The sequence below is a fragment of the Marmota monax genome, unplaced genomic scaffold (genome assembly GCF_021218885.2).
Source record: "Marmota monax isolate L192 unplaced genomic scaffold, Marmota_monax_Labrador192_F-V1.1 WCK01_AAM20220418_F8-fsc00012, whole genome shotgun sequence".
Lineage (NCBI taxonomy): Eukaryota > Metazoa > Chordata > Mammalia > Rodentia > Sciuridae > Marmota > Marmota monax.
The window spans coordinates 18,692,346-18,711,542 of record NW_026695227.1 but is presented as its reverse complement, the minus strand read 5'-3'; the positions used below and the strand labels follow the sequence as shown (position 1 = coordinate 18,711,542).

General features: G+C 38.7%; 1 protein-coding gene and 1 pseudogene across 6 annotated transcripts in view; both read right to left on the bottom strand.

The window, feature by feature from the left end:
• Bicd1 (BICD cargo adaptor 1) overlaps positions 1–19,197 on the bottom strand; it is a 229,598-nt gene that overhangs the window by 199,295 nt on the left and 11,106 nt on the right. The gene's annotated exons all lie outside the window — the stretch shown is intronic.
• On the bottom strand, positions 4,293–4,392 carry LOC124087486 (U6 spliceosomal RNA; annotated as a pseudogene).

Below are 19,197 nucleotides of genomic sequence, written 5' to 3'. Positions count from 1 at the left end.
TGTTGCTTAAGCTTATCAGTAGTCAGGAAAAAAAAAATTCTACTAGGATAATTATACCCCCACCAGATGAGCACACCTTAAAATCTAACCATATCCAATGAGAAATTCTTATGCACTGCTGGCAGGTATATAAATTGGTATGATCACTGCTGTAGTTTGGATCTCACATACTCCCTCTACCCACCCAAAGGCCTGGGTGTTAGAGGACTGGTTCCTGGCTTGGTGCTTTTGAGCAGGTGGTGGAACCTTTAACAGGTGGGCCTAGTGGGAGGTATTCAGGGCAGCAGGGGTGTGTCCTTGAAGGAGAAAGTGGGATGGGGAGGAGAGATTCCTCTTTCTCCCTTTCTGACAAGGTTAGCCCTTCTGCTGTATCCCACACCCTGCCATGATGTACCTCCATAGGCCCAAACAACAGGACCAACCAATCACCAACTGAACCAAAACCATGAGCCAAACTAAGCCTTTTCTCTTAAGCTGATTGTCTCAGTTATTTGTTATTGTGATGTATTAGCTGACTAACACAATCACTTTAGAAAATACAACCAGGTTGAAGACAGGCATGTTCTACAACACAGTGATTCCACTCGCAGAAATTCGTGAACATGGGTACTAGGTTATATGTATAAAATGTCCAGAGCAGCACTGTTCATAATAGCCAAACCAATGAAAGCAATACAAGTCCACCAACCAAAGAAAGGAAAATAAACTCTGGTGCAATGATACACTGGAATACTATACAGGAATGAAATAACTACTGCTACAGGGAATGAGCTAGAGATCCCACAAAAAGTATTATTAAATAAAAGACATTATAAAAGGATATATACAATATTATTCCATTCATGTAAAGTTAAAAAGCAGACAAAAACTAAACTATGTGTGGTAAAACTGTAAAGAAACCAAGAAAATTATTAGGACAAAATTATGGATAAGGGTTGCCTGAGGTGAAAGGAGATTCTAGGGTGCTCATAATATTATATTTCCTTCACCAGCCTGGTGGCTACATGAAGAGTTTATATTATTTGTTCAATTGTGTGATCATATTTGTACACTTTTTCTGTATATGCTTCACTTTTGTTTTTTGAAAAAGTGAAACATAAGATCAAACATTCTGGGGCTGGAATGTAGCTCAGTGATAGAGTACTTGCTGATTAAGTATATGCAAAGCTCTGGGTTCAATAATAAAAATTAAAGAAAAAAAAAGAACAGACATTCTAGAAATAACAAACATCAAGGAAGTAGGGGCAGAAAAAGAACTAAAAATGTAATCAGGCCCAGCATAATGGTGCATGCCTATAATTCCAGTGACTATGGAACCTGAAGCAGGAGGATCCCAAGTTCAAGCCTAGCCTCCCAACTTAGTGAGACCCTGTTTCAAAATAAAAATAAATAAAAAGGGCTGGGGATGAGGCTTGGTGGTAGAGCACTTCTGGGTTTGATCATCAGTACACTCTCCTTCAAAAACAAAATACTGCAAGAGTCAAATATAAAGCAAAGGCTGTTATAATGTGCCTTTTTTTATAAAAAAAAACATGCCATAAATACCAATAAATAATCATTTTAATGTGAAGAATTAGCAGACTATTAATTTTACCAATACAATTTTGGATGCTTATATACTTCAATAAAAAGAGTTCTAATCAACCCTTTTCCCCTTTATTGTTTACTAGAAATGTTAGTCCTCATTTTAAATGAGTTCACTTTGCTTTTTCTGTATGTCAGGTGTTGTCAGATAACAAAGGTTCTCAAAATGGACTGCAGTTGAAGCCTTCACTTTACATTACCTTCCTGTCTAACAGAGCAGGTTGAGCTATGTAGGACTGCCATATTTGATTATTTTTGACCTACAAAAACAGCAATTTTATATGATTCACCCTAATAGGTAGCCTCCACAGCCTAAGCTGCACACTCCTGCCCGCGGCATGCCCCTGCCCGTGTGCTTAAAGAGCTGACAGTTGTGCAGAACAACATGAAGACGCCCCTGGTTTTCTTGATAACTTTTCCTCCATATTTAAAAGGAGTCCACTATCTGCTTTCTTTCAAAAAAAGATAAAGCAGTGATGAGGTGTACACAATTTATTAAAGTAGACTATGATTTAGCTCATGCATTCCACAAACATTTATTGATCACCTACCATGTGCCTGGGGACAGACAAAAACAAGCAAGACAAGGATCACTGATTTGTGAAGCTTACAAAGAAAGAGAAATAAAAAGGGTAAGAAAATCGGCATGTCCAGGAAAGTACATTCCAAGAAGGAGCCTCTAACTCACATTTCTCACCGGGTGTTAGAAATACAGGATTTCACCTTTGCCATATTTTTTCCACACGAGTTTAATTTAATAACAACCGATCAAATCAAAGGCAGACATCAGGACAAAGAGATCAGAAATGTCAATTCAGAGTCAGCTGAATAATAAGGTCCTGTATAATTCCATTTTCTTGATTTTAAATTGGTAGCTTATAAAAAAGGAGTGTAAAAGAGCTAAACGTCGTCTCTTTGAATCGTACCTCCTTGTTAAAGCGGCAGATGGCGTGCCTTATGTTCACAGAAGGAGAGCCGAGCGCTAGCAAAGGTAACTGCTCTGCCAGAAGGAAAGGAGCAAATCAGAAAATGGCTCTGAACTGCTGTCCCCTCCAATGGTCAAGGATGACTGAGCTTCAGAGGCATACAGAATGACAAAGGTAACTAGTGTAACGTTCTCCAGGGTGTTTTCTTTTCAGAATCAAGAAAACGTATTGGTCCTGAGGAAGATCTCAACTATACTGAAAAACTCTTGAGTCTCCTATCACAGAATTTAAGGTCCCATGTTTGACCTAGCATATACCATGTTGTTGGTGCAGTTGTTGAGGTCTCTTTTTTTATTTTATTTTCCCAGTTCTGCTTCCTTAAATGCCCAAACAACACGCTTAGGTATGTAACATGAACACTGTGAGAATGAGGAAATATAAGTAAAGTGTTACTCATCCAAAGAAACTGAAGCCCGACGATAATCCATATAAGAATTGTAAATGGTTATACAAGGCCAAAAAAAAAAAAAAAAAAAAAACGTTCAACCTTATAAGTTACTTAAATATTTTAAATAGTACGGAATGCCATGTTTTACCTATACAATAGGCAAGAATGTTTCTAAAAAGGTAATGAATTTCTATCTACTGTGTGTACAGGCCATTAGTGCTTGAGATTTCAAATAAACTCCAGCATTTTTCATAATTTCCATTTCTAATTGTATGTTTCTCCTAATGCATCCTCAGGATGATATCAGACTTCAAAAGGTCAGGTCTGGGAAGATTTCTAATAGAAAATGAAAGCGCCATGAAATGCTTCTTGAAAACCTAGACCATTTTGACTTGATTTGTTAGCATTTCATGACGAAATTGTGCATTTTTACCAAAAGGATACTATTATTTCTACCTTCAAATTGGAATCCAGAACTCATTATTGCTGCTGCTGTTCTGTGTTCAGTAACATAGTCAAAATCAAAAGCTTATGGCCAGCCATGCAGCACACACCTGTATTCCCAGGAGGCTGAAATAGGAGGACTGCAAGTTCAAGGCCAGCCTCGGCAACTTAGGGAGACCCTGTCTTAAAATAGAAAATAAAAAGGGGAGATGAGGAAGAGGATGAGCAGAAGGAGTCTTAAATGGAGGGAGGAAGAAACTTCTATGAAGGTAAGAAGAGAAAGGAATAAAGGACACTCAAATCCATTGATACTCCTCTCATTTATAGCCTTTTTTTTTTTTAATATTGGGAATTGAACCCAGGGGTGCCTTACCACTAAGCCACATCCCCAGTCCTTTTTTTAAATTTTGAGACAGGGTCTCACTAAGTTGTTTAGGATCTCTCTAAGTTGTTTAGGACCTCGCTAAATTGCTGAGGCTCATCTTGAATTTGCAATCCTCCTGTCTTCAGACTCTAAAGTAGCTGGGATTACAGGCTTTCGCTACAACACCCAATTTATAGCCTTTCTTTTATTAGACTATAGTGAGAGGCTTATAAAAATATTATATTCTTTTTGTTGTTGTATTTATTTTTCATTGACAAATAATTGTATACATATTTATTGGGTATAATGTGATACCTGATATATCATCATGGAATGATTCATTCAAACTGATTATATCCATAACCTTATATACTTATTTGTGTGTGGTATCAATGTTAAAAATCTGCTCTCTAAGCAATTTTGAAACACACATTATGTTATTATTAACTATAGTCCCCAGAATGTACAAGAGATCTCAAGAGCATATTCCTTCTAGCTAACTGAAACTTTGCACTCTGACTAACATAAAAATAGAGAATATTTCTTGGATTTATGTCATCCTTGCACAGGGGCCATGCTAATCTGCTCTGTCTCATTCCAATTTTAGTATGCTGCCCCAGTGAGCACAAGATGTTGCATTCTTGACTTTGGGGCATTTTCTAAAATACTACCTTTCCATGAAGTTTCTCTGCCAAGGAAACAAAATCCATCTTCGTCAGAACAAAGGAAGCCAGTACACCAAGAAATTCTCCGGGAATATAATTATAAACATTTAGCATTGTTTTGAATATGAGAAAAGGAAAAGCTTTTATCTAGGAGTTTTTCATAATCTCAAGAAAGAATTCACCCGTCATTTATTTTCAAGGAAATGCAGCGCTTCTTGGAAGAAACCCAGAGGATCCTGCTGTTAAATCAAGACACACACAGGAAAAAAATTATGCACTCCACAATAACATGGCATGGAACACAAAGGAGCGGTACTTCTCCAGCAGGGACAGGGCCCCTCAACACAGGGACTCCTGCGGGGGACTTAATTACAGCGCAGCAAGGGGATCCACCACAAAGCCAGCGGCCACCTTCCAGGGCCAGTGCAGACCTGGGTCCTCCGTGCAGGCACAGATGGCCCCACGGCTTCTCCTCTGGCAGGAGACCCTCTAGAAAACTCTGAGAATGGATATGTGCCAAAAAGTTTTTTTTGCTATCAGTATTTTTTAAGAGCTCTGTGCCCACCATATGCTCCTGTAAAAGTTATCCTTAATTTGAGAGTCAATCAGCAAGGATTTACTGAGCCTGAACTATGTGCCAGGGACAGGAGAAAGGACTAAAGCAGCTTATCCTCTAGTTTAGGAACATGGATTAAACTCTGATTTAATTTAAGGGCTTTTGATTTTTTTTTTTTTCCATCATGCTGCAAACACAAAAACAGTAGAGGAGACACCATAAAACCACTGCCCTAAAATTAGAGAGAAAACAAACACAAATTTACAGAAAGAGAGTTCTATCCACAGAAGAAACCTGGCCTCTGACACAGGGATGTTGCATTGAAATCTAATTCAGTAGCAACGGTCACTGGACCCTTTTAAAGCAGTCACCATAGCAACCACAAACAGGACTACAGCACAAACAGGCAATTAGCCCCCAAATTATGAAGCAGTGACACAGTTGCTAAATTATAGCACTGAGTGCATTCTACCTTGTAAGAAATTCTAAAAAAAATGAAAATTGAACCACATGCTTACTAAAGAAGAACCAGGCTATATGTTCCATATTGTTTTATGAAACTAACATACATGTAGCTTTTCTGTATACAAACCCTACCTTCAAGTCATGCTTGAATTAATAAAAATCACAAAATTCTTCATTCTTATGGGCGTATATACAATAATACCACCTATGTAATTTAGAGTTCATTCACAATTTCCATAGTATGTATATATATATATATATATATATATATATATATATATATATATATATTATATAGTACGGTATATATATATATATATATATATATATATACACACAAACTATGGAAATTGTAAATGAAATATATATACATATCTCATATCTACTATGAAAATTGTAAATGAACTCTAATTACATAGGTGTATTATTGTATATATATGTATACATATATACACATGAAGACACAAACACACATATTTAAAAATTAATATCACTCTGAACTAAGAAAGCATTGCTTAGTGAGTTGAATCAACAAAGGTACAGTTCTTGGGTAACTAATGTACCCATAACCAGCACTATTTAAGTCCACCCTATTACTTCTACCATGACAGTATTAATATTGTTATTGTTGTATTTTGTTGTTATTACTATTAAGAAAAAAGTTTTTGTTTTGTTTTAGGGTTACCAGGGATTGAACTCAGGGGCACTAGACCACTGAGCCACATCTCGAACCCTATTTTGTATTTTATTTAGAGACAGGGTCTCACTGAATTGCTTAGCGCCTCGATTTTTGCTGACACTGGATTTGAACTCATGATCCTCCTGCCTTAGCCTCCCAAGCTGCTGGGATTACAGGTGACTGGTTTCTTTTTGTTTTTTTGGTTTTGGTTTGGATTTTGATTTTTGTTTCGTTTTGTTTTAATTTTTTTTTTATCTTTATTTATTTGGGTTTTTTTTATGTGGTGCTGAGGGTCGAACCCAGGGCCTTGCTCGTGCTAGGCAAATGCTCTACCGCTGAGCCACAACTCCAGCCCTTGAGTGAATTTTTAAAAAATTTTTTTTTAGTTGTAGACGAACACAATACCTTCATTTTATTTGTTCATTTATATGTGGTGCTAAGGATTGAACCCCGTGCCTCACACATGCTAGGCAAGGGCTCTACCACTGAGCCACAACACCAGCCCCTCATTTTTCTGTTTTTGAGATGGGGTCTTACTGTGGTGCCCAGGCTGACCTCTAATTTTTTATCTTCTACTTCCACTTCCTGAGTAGCTGGAATGACAGGTATGCATCCCCATACTCAGCAAAAATACAAGTTTGTAAGTTACATTGCCTGCCTTGAATTTTGCTTTCATCACTAACTAGACAAATCACATAATCCATCTGTGCTGCAACTTCCCCATCTAGATCATGGAGATAATAATAAAAACAAAGACATTGCGAGCACTACCACGAGGCACAATACCTAGTATGTGGTGAGTAGAGAACACAATTTATCTCTTTTTCCATTTAAACATTTGGCTTCCTCTCCTAACTGGTAAATAAGGAATCTGAATTAAAACCCAGGTCTCATTCTAAATTTTAGAACACTTTCTATAGCTATACTGCCAGGAAACACCCCCCAAAAGTCCATTTAATCAAAGTACACAACTGTCTCATTATTATACAGTAATAAAAAGTAACCTTTGTCGCACCTGCTGACACTGTATGGCCAGGGCTTTATGTGATGTCAGATAATGAGAGGCGGTGCTTCCAGCAAAAATATTTCACCACCTAAACATTACCTTGTTCTCTTTTTTTTTGTTTTTCCTTCTTAAAAAATTATATATCTGAGTAATGAATTACTATAGGAAATATTTCAGAGTGTTACTTTTAAGTCACAAAAGCAAAATAATTTGTTAATAAAACAACTTTAAACTATGAAGGGTTCAGTGAGAAGCAGAATCATACTACACCAAAACAGTGTTTCAGCTCCAGGTACTAAGAGCTATTTCTGGAGCCATAAACAAAACTCATTTTTTAAAGTTTCTAAACAAAGAACCAGGATATACCTCTTCATTTCATAAGAATACTCAACCCTGGCACAAAGTGGTCCAGGTGAGTTTCGATGAATTCCTAAAGAGATTAGACTAGAAGACCAAGGTCCCACAAAAGGGGAAGGTAGGAGATGCCCAATCACTGCCCTTTTCTATTTCCTCTCCCCCAACCCTCAGAATTCACTCATCAATTCATTTATTCATCAAGATATCATGTTAGGTACTCACGATAAAAAGCTGAATAAGACAATAAAGAATCTGGCAGAGAAAACAAAATGAAAACCAATACATCACAAAACAGTGGAGCATTACAGTTGCCAAGGATTTCTCAGGGGTCACAGAGGGACCCCTGCTGACCAGCACTGAACATAGAACTGGGCAAGATAATATGCCAGGTGCTCCCGTAAACATTATGCCATTCAAAAATAAATGCCGCTGGGCACCATAGCACACGCCTATAATCCCAGCGGCTGGGGAGGCTGAGGCAGAAGATCTTGAGTTCAAGTTGACTCAGCAACTTGGCAAGGTGCTAAGCAACTCAGTGAGACTCTGTCTCTAAATAAAATACACACACACAAAAAAAGGCCTGGGGATGTGGCTCAGTAGTTAAGTGCCCCTGAGTTCAATAAATAAATAAGTAAAAAATAAATACCAACAAAGTCTTACCAAGCCTCACTGTAGAGGAGTGAGTGAGGTGTTATTTCTACTAGTCACATTTTTTACTTTAATTCCAGCTTCAGGATATATTTCTGTCCCAGTCTATATGTTCCTGTTTGCTCTCTGCTCAGTAGACAAAGAAATAAAGGCTTCAAGATATAAGAGGCAGAACTGAGAATGAAATTTGGGTCCTCTTAATGCAAGTCCAAGGATCTTTCTTCTGCACTATGATCCTCCCTAAATACCTCCCCTTTCCCATTCTCCACTTTCCTTTCTCCTTTATTTCTCTTCCCTAGGTGGGTGAGAGTGTCAGCATCTCAATCAGAAGTCAAAACTCAAATGTCAACAGGTCGGGGATAGATGATGTAAATGAGAGAGGCAGGCAGACGGGAAGATGATGTGCATGAGATGGAATGGCGGGGACCGGGGCAAGTTGGAGGTTCATGCCCTTCCTGAAGAAGGAAACTCACTCAGTTCCAGCCTCTCAGGCGAGCCAGAAAATGCCACCCCTGGGCTTTATGAACCCTTACAATTTTGAGAGAAGCTTTAAATCCAGATTTTTATACCACTCTCCCTATTTAAAAGAAGAAGGAGGAGGAGGAAGAGGAGGAGGAGGGTGGGGGTGGAGGAGTGAGGAGGAGGAGGAGGAGGAGGAGAAGGAAGAAGCTCCTGAAATCAAATATTCCTCAATCCCAGGGCTACATTCTGGCCCTGGGATACCAGTTTGTAATTTGTTCTCTAGAAGAGAGGTGGCTAAGCTTGCAGGTGTGGCCCTCTGTCACTGGGGTGTTTCTCTTGTGAAGTTTAACCATCAAGCAACCATTGCGAAGCAAACCACAGGACAGATGTTGTCAACAGACTTTATTCTAATGCTGAGGTGTTATGGAGACAAGTGCATTGAATAACGGTCACAGTGCTGAAACGATTTAGACATCACAGCTCCAAAATCCATGAAGTGTCTGACTCACTTCCTTGACATCCTACCACGCAGCTTTTTGGCTTCTGCTTAGACACCCCATGACCCAACTGGGAAGTCTCCCCTCGGGTACCCTGCTAACTCACTCTGCCCTTAGTCTTGACTGAAGACCCATCTTCATATTAAGTTGAGTTCTGTATCCTTGTAACTGCAACCCATTAGTCCCTGGATCATTACACCTAGAATACAATATTCCAGAAGTGATAAGGCAAATTTTATCATCACATTCTGGACAGTGTTTCTGCTAATGTAAACAATGCTCACATCAGCTTCCCCTCACCTCCTGCCAGTACTGGGGATTGGACCCAGGGGCTCTTTACCACTGAGCTACATCCCAGCTCTTTTTTTTTTTTTTTTTTAATTTATTGATATCGAGACAGGTTCTCACTAAGGTGCTGAGGCTGGCCTCAAACTTGTGATCCTCCTGCCTCATCCTCCGAAGTCTGGGATTACAGGTGTGCACCACTGCACCTGGTCCCCATCAGCTTTTTACCTAGCCTGTCACACTTGCCTCCCTGCCTGTAGCAACCCCAGCAAATCAACAAAGGCTTACCAATCCCCACAACAGAGGAGAGAGTGAGCTGTTATTTCTACTAGTCACATTTTTTACTTTAATTCCAGCTTCAGGATATATTTATGTCCCAGTCTCCATGTTCCTGATCTAGAGTACATACTTTGCTTCCCATAAATAATTATTTTAACTCTTTGGCTTAAAAAAATCCTGACATTTATTTTAGTAACAGAATGGAGTTGGTTTCACAGAATGTTAAGTGAATATGTCTGGCTAGTTTGTTTGACTTTATAGGAAGAAAAATGACTTAACATTTTAGCTTTGTAATAGAAATTAAGAAATATTGCTACAAATTCAATGTGTATCCTGAAATATTGCCAACATCAGTCCAGTAAATTACATCACAGAACATTACAACTATAGAATGATGCTTGTTTTTCTGTCAAAGTCATGAATCCTTTCCAAATGATCTTTGTCTTGGCAGACTCATTTTTAAAAACTTTTTAAAACAAAGTATCAAAATTAGGATCATAAGAATTTTCAAATTCAAGTAAATAGCCCATGTTTCATTTCCTAAATTGACTGGTGAAGTATTATTTTACAGCTTCATTTTCATATTTTTCTATCATTTGATTTCTTTGCATTCTTCCCAGCTCCTTATAAAGTAACTGAGAAGCCATCCTGATTCCTCCCTTTCTTATTGCTTAGCAAATCTTTCAATGAGTTAGCAAAGCTCATTTCTTATGCCCAAGGAGACCCCCAACACCACCCCTGCCCTAGTCCATATCTCTTACCTGGACTATTGCAATAGCCACCTAACTTGATTCACTCTCCGTCTGCAAGGATAGCCAGAGTGATCTTTTAAAAACATTTATCAGATTACATCATTCCAGTGGCTGCCTGTTATTAAAACAAACTCCAGACTCTTGCCAGGGCTCAAGGACCTGATTGCTGTCCGCCTCTCCATGATCTTCTCTCACATGGGTTCCTCTGCTCCAGCTACACCAGAGTCCTTGGGGGTTTTGGGGTGGCTGTGCTGACCCCTGGGGATGCAGGAAGGTGTCACTCTAGATCAAGCAGTCCCATAACATACAGGGATCACTGTGCCCCAGCACCAGTAACACCCATGTTTGCTTTTTTCAAAATAAAAACTATTTAATTTGTTCTTTTTAGATATACATAACAGTAGAGTGGATTTTGACATATTGTACATACATGCAGTATAACTTATTCTAATTTGCAAGAAAAACAAAAGGAGACACAGAGACAAGATGCAGAGACAGGAAAAGAAGTGACTGTTCTTCCAAGCAGACACGTTTATTTATATCAAAAGTTACATTAGGTCATGAGTACCATGATTGCATTATCATTTAGTAATCTTTTAATCCCAGGTGCTGGATAATTAAGATCAAAGTCCACGCTGATTACTGGACTGATTATCTGACACAGAGGCCTTTTCTCTAAGGACACTGGGTTGAGGTCTCTGATTAACTTTGTGATTGTGGGATGCTTAGTGACTAGGAAGTTTCTACTATACCTAATAGTTATCTTACTAGCTTCCAGGAGAACTGCCTAGCATTCCAAGCATGGGAAACAGAGTGCCAGTTGCCCCCTGGGAGTTTGCTCACCAGAGGAATGCTTCCCTGTACATTTCTCAGTCAGAATACCTACAAGTCCCTGTGTGCCTGAGATGAAGGTCAAAACTGATAAGACTCCAACACAGAGTTTCCTCATGAAGGACATTGCTACAGCAGCCAGGTATCCTGTGTCTTTACACAGAAGTTTTCTCAGCCGTCAGGCATTCTGTGTCCTTGCACAGAAACTTCCTAATCACTAAGCATGCCACAATCACAAAGTTAATAAGAGACCTCAACCCAAACACAGAACCCCTACACTAATTAGGATCCCATTCTTGTGGTTGAACATTATGTATAGTTGCACTGGTCATGTATTCATATATGAAAATAGTAATGTTCAATGCATTCTGTCTTTCCTATTCCCATGCCCTTTCCCTTCCCTTCATTGTCCTTTGTCTACTCCAATGAACTTTTATTCTTCCCTCCCCCCCACCCTTATTGTGTGTTAGCATATGCATATCAGAGAGAACATTCAGCCTTTGGTTTTTTGGGATTGGTTTATCACTTAGCATGATAGTCTTCACTTCCATCTGTTTACCAGCAAATGCCATGGCTGAGTAATATTCCATTGTGTGTGTGTGTGTGTGTGTGTATATATATATATATATATATATATATATATATATATATATATACATATATACATATATCACATTACATGATAAAATATTCAACATCTGTAGTCATTAAAGAAATACAAATTAAAACCAAACTGAGATTCCATCTCACTCCAGTAAGAATGGCAATTATTAAGAATACAAGTGACAATAAATCTTGGTAAGGATGTGGGGGAAAAGGTTCACTCATACATTGCTAGTGGGACTGCAAATTGGTGCAACCATTATGGAAAGCAGTATGAAGATTCCTCAAAAAACTTGAACCACCATATATGAATATGTGACCACCATTTGACCCAGCTATCCCACTCCTCGGCATACACCCAAAGGACTTACTACAGTGATGCAGCCACATCAATGTTTAAAGCAGCTCAATTCACAATAAATAAGCGATGGAACCAACCTAGGTGCCCTTCAACAGATGAATGGATAAAGAAAATGTGGTGTCTATACACCATGTCTGCTTTTCTCACAAACACCACACTCATTCACACAAGATCTTTGCTTTCCCTTTCAGCCCAGGACACAATTTTCCCAGCTTGTTCCTTCTTACACTTTGGATTCAATTCCAATGTCATCTCCTCTGGAAGGCCATGCCCAGACCTCATTTCTGAAATAGCCTCCTCTACCAATACTCCTGCCAGTCTTATTCCTTACCCTGCTTTATTTTCTTTTTAAAACACATATCACTATGCAATATTATTTATTCATTTGGTTACTCTTTTGTTATTTTTCTCCTTCCCTGAAATTCCCTAAGAGCAGGAATTTTGTACCCCGACCACCTAATAATGCCTCAGACTCAATCTTCTTCAACAGAAAAAAAAAAAAAAGAAAGAAAATAAATCAACAAATCAGTATCTATAATAATCATCATGTGTGAAATAAATATCTAAAATATTTTTCTTATTTAGGATTAGAGATTCTTAAAAAAAAAAAAAAAAAACTTCAATTTGGGAGGACAGTGATTATTTTTTCCTATGTCAAGTTTCCCTTTTCAGTTTGGGGGTTTTGTTTTGTCTTTTCCAGTGCTGGGGATTGAACTCAGGACCTCAAACATGCTAGGCAAGTGCTCTGCCCCTGAACTACATCCATAGCCCTGGGAGTTGCTTTTACATTTCACAACTTTTACTTTTATATAGTACAGGGAGACATGGCAAGTTTAAAATTAAGCTAAAAACTAAGTCACCATCTAACTCTCTCATAAAATTTGAAAGGTTTTTTTTTTTTTTTTTTTTTGATGAACAGAGTATTTTAGTCAAGCTCACAGTAAAGGTGCAGTTTCTCCTAGCTCAGATAGTCATCAAAGCAAGAGGGCAGCCTCTGAGGGCACCCAGAGAGAGAAGCCCCCCCTTGACTCTGAGAGGAGCAACCCCTGAATCTACTGGAATACAGAACAAACATCACCTTTCATCAAAAATACACACCAACATATTTTCAAGACCAAGAAGAGTTGAAACAACGGATTGTTATTTTTTCCTTTTTAAAATCACACTTTGAGAGCACTACATCAAAAGTTCAAAGTAGAGCTGAGAAGTGGACTCAGAGACAAGTGACAAGTAAGTATGTTGAGGATTACACCCAGATTTTCAAGCATGCTTTTATTTAAATATCTGGAACCTATGCAGACCAAGATTGAGCATCTTTACTGGTCATCTACAAATCCTCCTGTTGGTCCTGTTGCATTATTTTTTCCAGACTGTTTGGAGTCAACTTTTGTTTATAGTATCTATCACATTTATTTTATTTCCCTATGTAAATCCAATGTGTCAGTCCTGTTTTATAATAATTCTCAGTTTTATATCCTGCCTAGGAAGATGCCCTCCACACTGACATTTAATAAACATTTTCAGGAACTTTCTCCGTATGAGAATTCATTCTTTAATGATCCACTGAGTCCTTGTATTCTAGTGTAAAGTTAATGAAGGGAAGAGGAAAATATAAGATGAAAGAAAATATGTAGTATTAGAATAAGAGTGAAAGACTCTTTTTTTAATATATATTTTCTTAAGTTGTCTATGGATCTTTATTTATTTATATGCAGTGCTAAAAATCGAACCCAGTGCCTCATACATACTAGGCAACCACTCTACCACTGAGTTACAACCTTACGACCCCAGCCCAAGACTGAAAAACTCTTATTTTTTAATGTTAAAGAGGGGGTTTCTTTTTGGTTTTTGCAGTGGTGGGCATCAGACCCAGGACCTTGTGCATGCTAGACAAATACTATATCACTGAACTATATCCCTATCCCACAGAAGCAGATTTAAAAGTAACACTAAGTTACTGAACTTTTCATTACCATATTGTTAATATTAAGAAGGAAAACAAAACCACAAATATTGATTTAATTGCAATGGGGTAAAAAAAAATTAATTTTAATTTAGGTAATTATTTCATGTGAGCCTTTTCCATAAAAGCTGTAAATTTCATATGATTCTAATATAATTTGTACCTAAATAGTTAATAGGGAATTACAGTAAACAGTTATTTTTCCCTGGTGATATAAGAATAAAAATAACCAAAGGGAGAATTTTTACAGAGCTACATATAATAATAAATTTCAGATACTTGTCTAAGTTAGAAATGTCCTTGCTCACATACCACAAAATGGATGATTAGATTAGAGCTTGTACTTCTTAATACTTTATGAAAAGCCCATAAATAATATTTTTCTCCAAAAGTGACTTAGGAATTAGATCACAGACCCTGTAAGATTTCTGGTAACATTAAATTAGACAATTGAGTTCTCTTTCTTGAGCTAGCATGCTTCGCTTACAAAGACAGACACAAAGTCTAGCACAACCATAGACACCTTCTTAGCATCTTTCTCCTTAGGCTTACTGGGGAGATAGAAGTAAACCTAGAATCTTCTCTCATTCACACTTGTCATTTCCTTGTAAATGCTGGAACTATTCCAAAGCAAAGAGCAGATGACAGCAAAGACTTCAAAAGATAATGGCTCCTAAGGAAGAGCAAAATGAGAAAAATATCCCACCAGCTATCAGAAACTTATCACACAAGTCTAATAATAATACAGTGTGGCATTTGCACAGGAATAGACCAATAAGCCATTGGAAAAGAATAATCCAAACAGGGACCTGTGCCTATGTAGAAACTTGATTTATGGCAAGGCATGTACTGAAGATTAGTGGAATAAAGCAGTTACCATTCAGTAAATATTGATATTAAAAGAACTGGCTATACAATTTTATGGGAGAGAAATTTAGGAAAAAATTCAATTATATTTCTAACTCATACCAAATATACAAAACAATTCCAGGGAGAATTGAACATTTAAATGTAAGAGATAAGGCATAAAATATTCAGAAAACAATACAGGTGAAAGTTTTTATAATCTCACAGTAGGAAAGGACTTCTTAAGAATCAAAACACATAATCTATAAGCACAAAAGAATAATAAATCAACCAAATTAAATTATGCACTTTTGGGCTGGTGTTGTAGTTCAGTGATAGAGTGCTCGCCTAGCACATATGACGCACTGGGTTTGATCCTTAGCACCACATAAAAATAAAAAATAAAGATATTGTGTTTATCTACAACTAAAAAATATTTTTTTTAAAAAATTATGCAACTTTTGTTCTTTGAAAGACACCACAGAAAGACTGAAAAGACAAATCAAAGACTAGGAAAGATATTTCCAACACATACACCTGAAAAAAAGCCTAGTATACTAGGCTCTTTCTCCTTTAGAAATAGAGATAGAGAAATGTACTGTTAGAAGGCCAATAGGGTAAAGGAAGGGGATCAAGGGGGAGGGGGGAGGGAGGGGCATGGGAAAGTACTGAGGAATCAAATCTGCCAAATTGTGCTATGTCCATGTGTAAATATACCACAACAAATCCTGTATTATTGTATATGTGTGTATGATTGTGTGCATTTATATATATGTGTACATGTGTATGTGTGTGTACACATATATATAGTTTTTTTGGTACTGGGGATTGAACTCAGGGTGCTTTACACCTGAGGTACATTCCCAGCCCTTTTCATTTTTTATTTTGAGATACCATTTCACTAAGTTGCTGAGGCTGGTCTCAAACGTGCGACCTCTGCTTCAGCATCCCCAGTTACTGGGATTACAGGCCTATGCCACCACACTCAGCTTATATATGTAATTACAATATATAAATTAAGATAATAATAATTAAAAGGAAATCAATAGAGTAGAACAAACAAACTCGGAGAGAGAGGAGGGGAGGAAAAGTGAAGGTACTAGGGAGTGAGACTGATCAAATCATGTGCACAAATGAATTTGGCATAATGATTTCCACCATTATGTATAATTATAATGCATAAATAAAAAATAAAATGCAAATCAACAAATCATGAGGTAGAAAAAAAAAAGAAATATATTCCTAGAAATCAATAAGAAAAATCTAAACAACCCAGTGGAAAAGGGGACAAAAGACATGAGAAGTATTTCGAGGAAGGAGAACCACAAATGCCCATTAACATGGAAGATGCTTAAGCTCATTAGTAATCATAAAAATCCCAACTAAAGCTACAGAAGGACCCTTTCACTTCTACCAGGTGAGGCAAAAAGTTCTGAAGTCGGACCATGTAAATCACTGACAAGGAGATGAAACCAATGGTGGCTTGTTCCTTACATATGCTACAGTGTTGTTTTACTGTAAGCTCAAATACAGTTTTTAGAATATCATCTGTGGTGGCTCTCTAGGCGGCCATGGCAGTGGGTTTCTACAAAGCAGGTCTGCACTTGCTTCTGACAGATGGCTGAAGGCATGATCAAACTGGGAGTACCCAAAAGGAAATTCTCACCATATTTTGGATTTTATCCCCTACACACATGCACAGGCGCACACGCTCAGTGTGAACAGTCGGCAAATCTTGGTGACAGCCAACTGGAGAGCTATGAAGCCAGAAGTTTCACAGAGTCCCCTGCTGGAGGAAGACAGTGCATCTGGTCTCCATGATACTGCATGTGTAGTCCTCTGGGACCCTGTTTGTGGGGATTCTAAGCTTGGTCTTCTATTTCCTCTATCCGAAGTAGCCTATAGACAGATGCTCGATTTTACCTGATGTGGCAAATGCACTCAAGACTGCAGTCAGCCTGATGCCCTGCTGACTTCCAAGGGTTCCTGCTTTCACTCTCAGCTGCGAAGCACCCTTACCTTAGTCGATTTCATTCATGCATCTTAAGAGCCAGTATTTTATATTTCAATCAGTATTTTCCATTGTTGCCAGCCAGGAAAGCTAGCTGGACAACCTAAACCACTTTACTGACAGAATTAAGGTCAAAACTCACTGTTGTGAAACATAATCATATTACTTTCCTGCTCTGAAATCTTCAGTGCTTTTCCCATGGTATAGAGAAAAAAGTTCAAGCTTAGCACTTCCCGGAGAGGCCCAGCCCTGTTCAAGAGGCATGAGGGGAGCTGGCAGTGTGGCTCAGTGGTAGAGCGCTTGCCTGCAGGTGCAAGGCCCTGAGTTCATTCTCCAGGATCACAAAAAAAAGAACAAAGGCTTGAGGAAAACTTTCCCAGAGGAGAAGCAAAATGGAAATTGAACTGAATCAGCAGCAACTCAGAGGAAAAACAAGAGAGTGCAGGAAAACAGCAATGAATCCTAATTAGCAAATTCCATAGCAAAGGAATATTCAAGCCTAGGAAGGCAGAGCTCAGTGTCAGGTCAGCAAGTGAGAAGCCAAGACTGCAGGGCGAGAAAGCTTCTCAAGGCCAAGAGAGTCAAGACTCAGAGCGCAGTGGGGGAGACCAGGCCCATCATTAGCAATATTGGCCCAACTACTCAGAAGGCCAGTGGGCACCGAGGATACAAACTGAAGGGCCAACTGGGTGACATGGTCATAAAAGGAGTAAGATAAATCTGCCACCTTCCAATTCACAGAAGCCCCAGAGGCTCAAGCAAACCCTCAAACACACCAGAAGGCCTGAGAGCAGCGCCTACCTCCAGGTCCGTGTTAGGTGGAGGTAGTTCTCACCATGACACTGGGCTTGGCCTTCACAGGCAAAGCCTCCCAACCATGGCCAACCTCATCGCTGTCAGCTGGGCTAAGGCCTTGGCTGGCAGGGACTGACAAACCGCTCAGCACCAGGCCTTCGCCACCTGGCCCCACACCACCTCTCCTGGCTCACCTCTACCTCTCCTGTTCCATCTACCACCTCCTGCCACAACACACAGGCTGACAAGCAGCAATCACTCCAGGCTTCCCTCCTGCACAAGCAGCTCCCTCTTCCTGAATGACTCGGCCCCTCTTCTCTCCCTGGAAAATCCCAACTCATTCTTCAAAGCTCCCTCAAATGTTGCCTTGATTCCTGTAAGTCGAGTTTGTATCACTCCGCTTTGGGGTTCTGTCAAGTATAGCCAACACATTAGTTTTAAGATTATTTTTAATCATGATTTATTAGCAGTATTCATACCATCACATTCATCACTCACTGAATGCTTAGCATGCATCAGGTGCTGTATTAAATGCTTTACATGTTTTTTTTTCTCTACCACGCCCTGTTAACATTGTCCCCAATTTTACAGAAGAGGAAACAGGTTCACAGAGTTTGAAGTATTCACCTAAAATTACACAGCTACTGAAAGGATTCAAACATGGTTTGTTGTGACTCAAAAGTTCATGATCTCTTCAATTAAATAACATAATCAACTTTGTTTATCTCCGCTGCCTCCAACAATAACTTAAAAGGCTATGCCTTCCTCCTTGTTATACACAGTACAATGCCTGACATAGAGCTGATGCTCTCAAAATATTTCATACATGAATGAATACATCACCAGCATTCTAGAACATGAACTGTATCTCAGAACTGATAACACGATGTTGCAACTGTCTTTATCTCACCCTCAACTAGAATATACTGGATGGCTCATATTGTCCAGAATGATAGGCAGAGAGAGGTCAGCTAGATGAAGACTCAGGTACAAGGAATCAGGCAGGTCAGCATAATGTCTGTTTAGCAAATTGGTTTAATCTAGTAAAACAAGTACTTACTTTTAAAAACAAGTGGGGTATTCTAATCTCCTTTCAAAATAACTGGCTATCTCAATCACTTCATTTTTATCTTTTCCTAGCCCAATTCAATACAATGCCATAGAAGGGATGAAAGAATTCACAAACCTCATGGACTACTGGGTTGATTAAACTCCTTTTCTCTGAAGGAGGTCCCAGTCTTGCTCCATTCTATACAATTGGGGAAAGTAAGTAGGTGCAGAGCCCCATGACTCCTTCAATTAAATCCTCCAGAAGTTTCCCACATTCGGAGCAAAAGCCAAAGTCCTGATAACAACCTAAACCCTGCTAC